Below are 13119 nucleotides of genomic sequence, written 5' to 3'. Positions count from 1 at the left end.
ATGTTAATTTAATTTATATTTTTTGTTTAAAAAATATTTTTTTCTTCTTCTTCGGTGCGAAGCTAACGAGAACGTGATATCGAGGCCGCTAATTGGACCCGGGTTATTGTTGAGAATTTAATTTCCTTCCTGTCATCCGCGCGTGTTGTGGTGAGAGCGCGGTTCGCGAATCAAGTATCAAGTACGAATAGCGGTTTTGTTCCTCTCGGTGTCAAAATGTCATTTATAATCGGCTGGGTGTAAACGTGACTCATTGTCAATCGAGACCCGATAATCGCGCGTGGTTGTAACGTTAAAATATAGAAGAGAAAAAAAAAAAAAAAGAGAAAACGTTACTTTTACGCGAATTGACGCGCGTAATGAATGGCGAGTGTACATTATGGCAATTATTGAGAGCCCGTTTTCAACGACGTCTTGGGGTGAAATGAACCTCAATTATAACCGATTAATTGTCCACTTCCCGTCAAACGAAACGCGCATATGCTACTGCAACGATCTGACCGTCCGGTGGTTGCAGCGCACGATATTCTTCAATTAACAACAATTTTCTAAATTTCTACCGTAGAATTTCCTATACCTGTATATATACTTAAGCGGGACTATCGCCGAGTTAAGATCGGAGAAAATTAGGGGCGCGAGGCGAGACACGCAACCGCAACTTAATTTTGTCACGGACGACCAACGCTCGCCAACAACCGCGCGTGTAAACTCTATACGAGCTTTTTACTCACAGACATCCGTCCACGATCTTTAGGGCGTACCTAACGATATCGTTCTATGCAAATCCCACCAAATTATCAACCATTTCGTAGAATTATTTATACGTACAAAAGACGGCGCCCGCAGCGGCGGACCGAGTTGATCTGGAACACCTTTGATTCGTTTCTTTCTCCCCCCCACCCCCAAAGACTGCAATGATACCGATCTTGATTTTTTTCAGAGAAGTCTGAAACAAATTCTGAGACTCCGATGCGCAGGGAATTTTCGTTCGGCGATCGAGCCATGCACCGATTGTTGATGAGGATAAGTTCGACTCGGTATCCTCGGTGAAATAAAGTCGAGTTTCGCGCGGATCGCGAAGAGATCGTTGAATTGTTACGGTAGATAGAGCGCCTCGGAAAATCGAATCGCAGTCTGTATAGATTAATAAGAAAGTCGTTCGGTTATATCTGCAGTTGCGTAATACCGGAAATTGAAGTATAATATATAAATTAAGCGGCATAATTTAGCGATCAGAGATCGGCGAGCGGCGTGACCGCAGCAGCAGCAGCGGCATACCTCGCGAATATCCTCTGCGGCCCCGTCGGTATCGCGGATAGCGCGGTATAACGGAGCGCCGTAAGGCGTAATGCTATCTTACGACGCCCTAATGAGATGTCTTCAGCTCTTTACTATATACTGCTCTTTATTATTTGCTCCTTTCCAGATCCACTTCGCATCTCTTAAACTCGCCTATAGAGAAAATCGCGCGACTCGCTCGCCCGATCGTTTCCGCGGTCTCGGACCACCGGCGTTTAATTTCTAACGTTCGCGTATCGCATGCAGTCCTGGCCGGCCGGCTACGCAATCGACTTCTTTCGCCGCGCTTCCATGTCCTCTACTTTATAAACTCGACTTTTAATCGTCAACTTTATACTGGAAAAAACCCGAGCTACTCCGCATTCTTCGAGTTATCACCACGGCGCAATTCGCTAGAAAGTAGTGGCAACCGTACAGTAGTAGTAGTATTTCCAACGATCACGTCTCATTATGTGCAAACTACCTACAGGAGAGACCAGCACCACTCGGATACCGATACAACCTGCCGCAAAAAAATCATCACGGACTCGAAAGCAAATCGAAAATTTTTATACTCCTCGTATATATATATAACGTAATTGTTAATTTAATTTTGATTCGCCGTTTACTTAAAAGGTGGTCGAGCTGAACGATTTCGTATGCGGTATGTACGGGGGCGCGGGGTCAGCGAGGTGTCTCGCATTCTCGGTATAAAGCGTTTATCAAGTTATTAACAGTAAATTGCAGTCGGGTTGTTATTACATAGAACGTGGTTTCTCGGCGTACAGTGTCGCCCCGCTACGTCCTGAGACCTCAGGGTCGTGAGACCTTCGATATAAAGACTCTCAGCGGTGCGCGGCGGGTTGCAAATAACAATTCGGTGGCCCGTACCCCACAAACAAGGTCGCTTCTACGTTGTTCCGCTGGCGGATGGCCAAGTTTTTTTTCATCGCGAAAGCTCGGCGCTCGGGATGGTCAGGCGTAAGGTGACCAGAACGATTATCCACAGGCGCGATTCTTTCGGACGCGTTGCTTTACATCGCTAGGACCGTTTCGTTCGCTATGCAGCGCGATTCCTTTTACAGACAATGCAATAAAGACGTCCGGATAGTATAAATCAGTCGGATTGTCACGCGCCGTTTGTTTTACTTATATACATGCGTTACACGTACACGAGGAGAGTGAAACAATTCCCGCTTTGCATAAACAAATATGACACTTCCTCTTTCCCAGAATAATAAACAATCTCATAATACAGCGGACATTGCTTTCGCCCACATTTGTCTTACTCTCCATGGGTCTGCTCCTGTTATTCCCGAGGAATCTCGAGCCGAGGATCTTCTCGTTACTCTTCCACCTCCGTTCCTACTCCTACTTCCACTTCTACTTCTACTTCTACTTCTGCTTCTTCTTCTTCTTCCGCTTTTATTTCTCGGTAGAATATTTCCCTCGGCATCGACAAGCGTCACCGCGCATCGTTGCTCAACAGCGATTCTCCCCGTCCGACCGTGAGCTTTGGAAATTCGAAACTCCTGAAAAAGCACGGCAAAAGGAAAAAAAAAAGAAAAAAAAAACGGAATCGAATACCGCGAATGTTTATCTAATCGGAAATGGCCGATCGGTTGGCGGCTGAAATAAAGTAGCAGATATACAGGCATACCGAGAAGTGTGGGAGCGGCGTGTGTCTGCGGTCGTTCTTACACACCGACAACGGCACTTTCACTCCTCTGCAATCCTGAGGACAACGTCGTCGTCGCGAGTCCGACCCAGATCGACTCGCACTCTCATCCCGGTTCTCCTGACCGCATTCGCGACGATGTACTCTACTCGAATACCACCGACTACAATACCTACATGTGTACACCGAGTGTATACACGGGCTGGTTGTACACTGTGCTCTCAATGACGATAATGATGCCCTTAGGCCATACAGTCGACGTCGCGAATGTGCATACGACGACGACGACGACGACGACGACGACGACAACGACCAAGGAGTCGACGCGTTCGCGACGTGCGTGGGATAAAATCGCGTGCACGGATCATTGATGTGCGAGCGTAAATTAAGCGCGTATGCAAATAAGTCTCATCGCGTCATACCGGCGCATATAAGTAGGGTGAAGAATTGCGCCGAGGGAGGAGGGGAGAAGCTAGGAAGAATGTTTCTTCTTCACATGGGAATTAGTTTGTCCTCTCGTGGTTGGAATGAAGCGATAAGCCGCGTCGATGGGCTTTACGGTTTTTCGAATCTGCGTAGAGTATGAACCGTCGAGGTTTGAGTTTTCTATGTGAAATAGAACAAAACGGATGAATTTTAATCGAAAGCCAGATGCTGTCATGGTATTGTCACACGTGTGGATAAACCTAGTTCGTTACTACTAACGAGCAAAAAACTGTCCAATTTCAAGCCCGGTTAGACAAATGGCGGTCGCTTCAAAGAATCACGCAAAGTCATGAGCGTAATTGCGAATTGCACTGAAGAATTTATAACAACCACCGTTTAAGGTAACCGCAAGCAGCCGTTTTAAGACCTAGCCAGCGATTCGCATGGGCTAGTATTTAGTGCGGGTAGGGGTAAAACTGTCTCGTCCTTTAACGCGTGTCTATAATCGTTACGGCGGATATGAGACGGACGTGTCGACGAAAAAAATTGTTGAACAAAAGGAAACGGATGATGAAATATCAAGCGCGAGTTGAGACTCCTCGGCGATACAGTTTGCCGGATTATGAAAATTAAAAGGTCTTACGAATGTAAGTGGCGTGACGACGCCGCGACGTGTTATCATTTCGCGATCAAAAACCCCCGTCGATGTTCGAAACATGCGTATTTTCCGTCATTAAAAAGTCATTCATTACACGGGCAAACGGCTCGCGCTCTCGCACGTGGCCCCCGGGCTCTGCGTATATTAATATTTACGCTGCTTTTCGGCATGCGATCATCCACTCCGAAACTTATACGGTAAAAACACTTTTGCAACACAACTCGCACACTCATCACCCTATCGCGATACCGCCGCAAAATTATCGTCAACGCTTGTCACCAGCCTGCGTCAAATTATATTCTCGTCGGTATCGCAGTCGTCGAATTTTTACCAGCTGAAAAAAGATATCCTTTTTGGCCAATGGAGTGCTACCGGATGATCTGGTCATCGACTGACCACTTGCCGTGACCGGCTTTTTTATTCCCAAGTCTCGCACGTTCGTCTCAGTCAAAATATAAGAAAAAAACTTCCGGAGTGTTTGAGCCTTCTGTCTGAAAATCGAGCATCGAATGTGGTGTACCCATTGGCTACTTTACTCGTAGTATCTTTTGGAACGACTTTGGAACCGACGCACTCGACTATCGGAATAAATTCTTCCCATATACGTATACGCGTATAGGTATACGAATGCATCCGGCGCGTCAATAACGTTTGATCGATGCGGCGGTCTCTTTGCCGCGGCTATCCGCTCGCTATTAATAAGTTACTAATGGAATCCCTACTCGTATGTAGGCGTGTCGATAAATTATATCAAACGGGCAACGGCAGCAGCAGCAGCAGCAACAGCGGGAGCAGCGATCGTCCCTCGGTGGACCCGTTCGTTACATAGAGGAATGAATGGGAATCAGAATGCGGAGAAATTCATCCGTCTTATTATCGAAGGTTGACTGAAAAATGGCTTCCAGGAATCGGCGTGAACCAATTACGGGCACAACTTACGCACTCGGTGTATTTTCAATGTTGTAAACCGAAATCGTTTCGAGTTTGGTAGATTACGGTTGCGTAAGCGGTATCAGGTGCGGATGGACATCGGGATTGACAATATGGTTAATGTAGGTACAAGAGGTCCGCTGAAATCGGAGCTAACATTTCAGTCAATTATAAGAAGCAATTTCGAAAGCAATATAAACTTGCGATTGTCGTAATAGGGACGATAATATTACCACATGCCAATTATAGGTTAAAATGTGTACTATAACCGAACTATAAATATACCAACCTCGGTATTACATGATGTGTAATTGCGGCCTGTCATAATATCGTATATAATACATATACCTCATGATCTTACAGGGCTGTCCGAAGGTGGGTATTATACTTTATACGAGTTATTGAGTAATAAGCTCACAATTAGAATCATTGCCAATCCTTATTGATAACGCAAGGTATTCGAAAAGCTGATGGTAAGCGATGCCAGTGCTTCTTCTCAACTGTGAGATACGCATGTACGTTTTATTACAAAATCATCAAACGCCGGATGCATTTTAATAGGTCTTCGGGAGATCCCCCTGTGCAATTTTCGCATTACCCTTTTTTCGTCTTCGTTTATTATAACGTTTTTTCCTATTAATTTTTTCGCCGTATTGTTTTTTTTTTTTTTTCCCTCCCTCTACCTCTTTCGTCTCCTAGAATTCCTTGGCGAAGCGACGCTCACGTGCTTTATACGTTATCTATAGACGAGATAATAAAATAATTTATGATTTCTTCGCGGAACCGAATGAATTTTTCTTCCGTTGCAGTAAACAGGGTGGTCGTCGTCGGGGGAATTGGTTTCTCGTATGCAAACCAACCCCACCACCCTCCCCGGACGCTTCGAGACTCTCAGAAGCCGGGAGGCAACCATCTTGCTTTTATAAGGATAGTTTATTGCCTCAAAACTTTCATTCCGCTATCGTTTGTATTTATTATACACATATACGAGAGCTTTCATCAAACCATCCGTGCCGAATCCTGTAAAAAATTGAAACAACCCACTCGACGATCGAATATCAAGACGATCGAAATTTTACCTCTCAGGCGTTCAATTTTATAATCGTCGACGGGAGACAATCTCCTTTTCGATCCACACCCGGATGACCATCGCTCGAGACGTCTATGGGAAATAAAAAAACATCTTATTTTTGAATCGTCGTAAAAATCCCTTATTGAAATGTATCCGCGATATCATAGGCGATACAATCATCCCTTGATTCTCAAAAGCACGGCGAACACATGGGTCGTTTTGAATAAATTCATACGCCTACGGCGGTGGCTTCGGTTCAACGTCAAGAATCGTCGAGGTATATATACGTGGTACCCAATAAACGTCGGCGGATTTCTGATACCGGTACGGTGCAACGTAACGTGCGTGGGCGATCGTCCGACCAACGACCAGACGACTGCAGGGCTAACGGTCGGAAAACGAACAAATGAAAGACCGCGGCAGGTGGATGGATACCCAAAGGCGAATGTGATGCATCCACTTCTTTCACCTACAGGGTGGCCGAAACGTAAAAAATCCCTCCACTCAAAAATCCAAAACTTTTATCCCCGTTAGCAAGGCTCGAGTATCCGAAGATCATCATCGTTCGGCGTATCGGAATCAACTGCGCAGTGAAAAATTGAGCAACAAACATTTTTTTCTACGTACCCCGTACGCGCGGATATTAGTTAAGGGATACACAATATCGACGATGTACGTAATGAACGGCCGGAGCACCTAATACACTCTATATACCGAGAGTGCACGTAGGTGTACGGGTATACATATATATATTACGGTGTGCAAGGTGGGTTATTATTTTAGCCTAGAAATCGAAGAGCTGTTTGTGCTGCGCGAGCAATTAGAGGATTGGATCGTATAGCGGTATGAAAACGTCTGGTATAGGTCGGATATTACAGTACGTAGCAACGGACCGGCCGACCAACATATGTATACGTATACGCGATGATGATCAATGATAATGATTCGAGCGAACGTGATCGACATGCGTAGTGGGATCCGTTGGCACGTGAAATGTGGTTGTACGATTTTAACTGACCCCTGTTACGTACGGACACGCGGCGTACACACACACACACACACACACACGCCCGTACGTACACTCGACAATATGAATCTCAAGTTTGAACTCTGCAGCCCTATACGCGCTCTCCGTGATATGATGCCGGGTGCCGATTTGCATGCTGATGAAGCGCCGCTGACGTTAGGTGCTCGAGAATTATAACTGCGGATAACTTCCAACGCTGCTGTAATTCCGATTCCAACGGAGTCGGGGAGGGGTATCGTCTAGCCGCGGTACACGTGTACGTACGATGGTCGATTATATGTACAAATCATTTTCTAACTCCGCGTCGAACCTCCGAATATGCGTACGCGAGTTCAAGTTATGCCTAATTCGTAACGACCGAACGTATCGCTGTATATTCCAACCGTCGACATTTACCGCCCGCGTACACGTGTGATGGAACGTTCACAAAATATAGGTACGAATACACGTGTTAAATAATATAGATTTAAATATCGGCTCACGTTTACCGCGGGGGTCGCTCCGAAGGTCTCGAGTACCTCCTCCGATTCTAACTCGTCCTCGTCCACCTTCGTTACCTACGGGTATTTATACAGTGATCTCCAATAAACGAGGGCTTCATTGCCTCTAATAAAAGGGTATTGTAGGTACGCCGCGCGTACACCTACCCATGTACGAGTCATAATTGTAAGTTTGACCGGCAAGAGCCGTGCGCGAGAGATTTTTTGTAAAAGCGTATGCGATCGATGCGATCGGCGGATGGAAAGTTTATTTCGCTGCGCATTGTCAACATCGGAGATAAACTCTGAAAGAAAAAATTACAAAAAATGAACAAATTTGTGACTCAATTCTTGATTTGACAAAATTATTATCGATCAATCTGGTTCGATTCAATTTCCGAGTTTGTAGAGAAGGTACGTACGTAGAGATACGAGTACACGAAAGATGAGCTGGAGGCATGCGGCGTTTTCTCCTTCTTTTTTTTTCTTTCGCTTTTGAAGTTTTAAATTTTGCGTAATGGGCCCGAAACGCACATTATGTCAACCGTTACCGACAACCGTTTATTAGGCGTATATAAAAGCTCGATAAAAAACATATTTTGCATAATGTATAAGATAATCAACGGTACATAGCTCGAGAGAGAGAGAGAGAGAGAGAGAGACGGGGTTTGGGACAGGTGCGATCGCGCTGCCTTTTTCATCCGCTCGTATACGTCCCATCACCTCGACATATTGTGCACGGTCTTCCTTCCCTTTTTTTTTCAACAGCTCTACAATTCGCTTATTATTATACATTAAAGGACTATGCGATCGGCCGACGTGTAAATTAATAATAATCTATTAGTGCGCTATCATCATAATTTTTATTTCGAATCAACGGCTCGGTTTTATCCTGGTTCCTCCCCCTTTCCCCCTCGTGTCTCCCTGCCGAAACCTTCGAGACTTCGTACAAAAGGTTACACGTGAATTATAATAATGGCGGATTATTAAGATTATTGTTCTTAATTTTGAAACTAATTGAGTAGGTTACGGGCACACTTATATATATTTAAGAAATTATACGCTCCGCTAAGTGAGTGCATCGCTTATGGCTGTGTGGAATACGTCGATGCGCGAGGAATATCAAGTGGTCGATCGCGGTATCGTTTTATCCTCGCGTTATTTTAAAATATACGATGAAAATAAACGGGACACGTGCATTCCCCGGCTAATATAACTTCCTATCATTTTGCAATCGTTTAGATAGGATACCAAGATCCGCTCGTCTGTGACGAGCGGACGGGATTTTAATCTGAATTATGTTTCGCAATATCGCGTAGACATCGAATTGTGCGTTTCTTTTTTTTCAATATCGTAGACAGGTAAAATCGTGCTTCCACGCGCGCTGCAATTATAATGAATATTGTTTGTATTAAAACTTGACCTTTCGACGTGGTGTTGGTACGCGTCGTCGAGTTTCGCAAGGATACACACCGTCTGGTTTTAGATTTATTTATACGTACAACACGTATATGTATATATAATACCGCACGAAACTGAGAGAGTTCGAAAAGAGAGGGACCAGAAATATACAATCTATGTTACCGTATACCTCTGCTACCCACTACCTTGCGGAAGACGGGATTAATGGTTGGCATTTTCGCGAGCCACGCTGCGCCAATTAGCGAACTTTACTAGCCGCTAGCCGTTGCCCGCGGATCAACCGCAACGGTGCGGAAAATCTCTCGGACTCCCCGGCCTTTAGCTGCAGGACCACTGGCTCCTGGCTACCGCTGCCGTCGGTGTCGTTGGATATACAGACCGTACGAATGTAACGTACGTACGTAGAACCGTGTTACGATATATACACACCTGTGTCATCGACCCCTGCACCACGGAGAACACGCAGATCTTCGAGTCCTTGCGTTTGTAATCCCGCAGTCCGGGTTACATTAACGCGGCGATATAGTAGTAGTCGTGTTAGTAGTAGTGGTAGTAGTGGTAGTCGTAGTAACAGTCATTGAATAAAACGACACCGTGCATATGTCACATCGTTCACACGGGTCTCGAACGACCAACGCGCGGCGAATGGCCCGGCGAACTACCATGGGCACCCACCGCGCCTTCTTAAACTTCGTAACCACAACTGTACGTAGAAACGCGAGAAATATACTATAGTTGAGCAAGTTCGCTTATGCGATACCTAATGTATACCTACGTACGTACGTACGTATAGGGGTATGTAAGACCGACTGCTAGCCGCGTGACTTCGGATCTTTCGTGTTGCAAAAAAGCCGCACAGCTGACTCGAAAGTGACCTCGCAAAGCGACCGGGCAAGTGCATATCCGCCTTATTATAATGCGGCGGTTTCCTTTTTTTTCTTCCTTCTTTTCCCCGGACGAAAGTGACGATAAATTTCGTTCGATTCCAACTGGAAAAATCGTCGAAATCGATGATCAATTAACGTTATATTGCCATCATCGACCGTCCGCCGCGAGAAGCAATATTTTCGAAATCGGGAATAGAAAGCATTTTGGCCACTGGCCACAAAATTATACACACAAGTTGGATACCGCTTGTTGAATGGCTACCGGTAATCAAATTACATCGATCTCTGATTGGCCTTTGACCACCGAATTCGTACGGTCGTCAAACACGGAATTCCGTTCACCGTCCACTATGTGAACCACGTTGGACTCCGACCGTCATTGGACTCTCAGAGACTCATCTCTTCCTTCGGTCGTAAAGCTGACTTACCGCGCATTTACCTACGTGTGATGGTTGATCGATCTTCCTTTGACATTATTGAGACACATCGAAACTGCAGTCCAGAAATTGTTCGACGAAAGGTTTCAGCACGGGGGAAAAAAAAAAAAAAGGTGCAAAAGAAAATGTCAAACCTGTTAGAATCAAGGTGCGGTTGGTTGATGCATGAATTGTTACAAATGTCAGTGTAATTCCATGTTATGTTACATACGGATGGATGGAATGCAATTTAATGAACGTTGATGAGAACGTGGAACGTTCTGGAATGTTCGGGTGTAATTTCATACGCTAAAGTGTAACGTGTAGAGTGGAACGAATGAACCGCCGAATGAAACAAAAACGGATGACAATGTGCAATGCATAAATGAATGAAAAATTGAAATGAAGAATGTTGAAATTAATTTACTTGTCCGTCAAAGTCAACCCGTAGGAATCGAATCGAAGGTTGTAAAGGCTGTTATAACCCGGTGCCTGCGGGAACGTCTCGCGGGATGGTCCGATAGTTGCCCCCGTTTCGTGCAAAGTGCACGGAGTCGGGTGCTGTTCCGTTGAGAATATAGCTTGTACTCCACAGGGAGCTGGTGGCCGTCAGGAGGTTGTGAAGTGCGGTGAGGTTCGACCGTAAAATAAACAACCGGGTAATAAACCAAGGTGGACGCGATGTCCAGAGTTGTAAATTACCAGAGTCAGCAGTCGGAAGACTGCAGTTTTCCAACTTCGTCGTCTCCGCGGGTTTACGTACTCCTCTTTTTATCTTATCCCCATTCCCTATAACCCCGATCCCATACAGCGGAGAGACCCTTCGGTCCGCGCTTCCATCATCGCAGCGCGCAATCCCGGATCTAAAAATTACCACGTTACGGTCCGACCGTCCATACCGACCGCTATAATTTTCATTTCACTCCAACGATCGACGCGTACGTAACGACTATTGTATATGTACGTATAGTCAGACTTTGATTCGACGGCCCTCCCATTGTTTTGTTATTTCGTCGCTTTGCTTCATTTTTCTTTTTCATTCAACTTGGACTAATTGACCGATTGGTTTCGACTTTTAAGTATCGCCGAAACCGAAGAACTGTACATACGGCGATCCGACCACATTGCGCAACGTCTCGCTGTAGATGAACAAACGGACGGACGGACGATCTCACATCGTACGGTCAGGATTTATCGGTTCAATTATTATTCCCTTGTGCAGCAATCCCGAGTGTGTCCAAGTTTCGATACACTTCCTTTTTCTTTTTTTTCTTCTTTTTTTTATTCTTCTTTCTGTTTTTAATTTTTTCAACTCCACTTGCTCCCCTTTCGAGGATCGATAAAATCTTTGCATACGGGCATACGCACGTAAACGTATATGTACAAGGTAAGTGCAGGAGTTGAAAAACTCCTAAAAACGACCGGGTAGGAATGTTATTTTGTTTGCTTCTTTTTTGTGATGATTATTTTTTTTTTTTCCTCTCCGGACAGAGTACGAGATGGGTCCGTTACGCGAGAGGTGGTGGGTAGCGGTACGTACGTACGCGGTATAGTCGCGTGACGTTTGGAAAGCGGTTCAAAATGGTTCATTAGCTAATTACGTTAATCGACCCCCAGATCATAAATTATATACTCGCTTTGCTGGGCTACATACGCAGGAAATGATCTCTGGACATATCGTACAATTCCATATTTATAACGTTGTATACATTGCCCCGAAGAAAAACGAAATTTCAAAAAAAAAAAAAACCAAACGACTTTTTTTTTTTATTTCTTTCAATTTCAACCGAACGTAATTTAGTAGGTACACTTTATACCTCTATCGCTGGAATATTTTTTACTGGCTTCCATGAAGCGATGGAATTGAAAAAAAATAAAAATTAAATAGACAAATATACGAACACAGCTCCCTAATTTCGTCCCACGATCAGCGCATATAATCTCATGGATGCACTGGACGATGACCTCGTATCCTTGTGACTTTCACGTGTTACGTGAAGTTTATGAAAAATCGCATGTTCCTTTTTTTCATTCGATCTACGCGTGTTTTCCCGTAAATGAAGAGGGAGAAAAAAGAAGGGGCTTCGGAAGATATGTGATTGTCGTATACGTTGCGGAGAGATTGGGATATCGAGTACCTTCTTCCTACTTTTGATCGGCGTCCTCAGCGTTTCGCCATGTTAATTATACAACGGTTAGCGAACTCTATTTTAGCTGTGTACCGCACATTTTCTTCCGTATCATTGGATAGAAATGAGAAGGAAAAAGAAAAGAAAAAGAAAAAAAAAAGCAAAGAAAAGAAGGAAAAAGAAAAAGCCGACGGGAACGTTATAGCCGGCGATTCCCTCGCAATCTCTTTGGATGGTGAATGTGTCCCACGATGTTTCAGGACGTAAACTAATGTCCCCAACAAACTGAAGCCTATCCGCTACCGTCCGAGCCCGCCGCGCACACCATTACGTACCATGAAGTTGGAATTCTCGGGCGCTTTGATACTCGCTCTTATAGTATAAAAGCTATAGGATACTTAATGAATCCGCTTACTATACTCTCAGCGCGGGCACCGCTAATTCTAAAGAGTGCGTTGTGGTAATTAAACGTCACAGGTGCAGCGGCAACTAAGCCTATCCGACTATATCTATACCTCTACCGCGACTATCCATATCACCGCGGGTTAAATTATTATACCGTTGCTTTTCTAACGTACATTTATATACGCACACGTACCACGGCGTTTCTTATTCGAAGAAGAATATAATTTCCGTTCGAGTTCGAACGCTTCTTTTTCCATGCGACCGTCTACAATCGCCGTCGGATCATACCTATACGGTATACACCCTGTAAGG

At 44.8% G+C, this 13119-nt stretch overlaps 1 long non-coding RNA gene across 1 annotated transcript in view; it reads right to left on the bottom strand.

Annotated features, from left to right (window-relative positions):
* Positions 1–9609, bottom strand: part of LOC125500150 — a 34784-nt gene extending 25175 nt beyond the window's left edge. Inside the window, exon 1 of the long non-coding RNA XR_007277358.1 lies at positions 9400–9609. This is a non-coding gene — a long non-coding RNA (uncharacterized LOC125500150). The remainder of the gene's footprint in view (positions 1–9399) is intronic.
* Positions 9610–13119: the final 3510 nt, after the last annotated feature.

The sequence above is a fragment of the Athalia rosae genome, chromosome 3 (genome assembly GCF_917208135.1).
Source record: "Athalia rosae chromosome 3, iyAthRosa1.1, whole genome shotgun sequence".
Taxonomy (NCBI): Eukaryota; Metazoa; Arthropoda; class Insecta; order Hymenoptera; family Athaliidae; genus Athalia; species Athalia rosae.
Note: the sequence above shows the minus strand (reverse complement) of the source record. Positions and strands in the feature narration are given on the sequence as shown.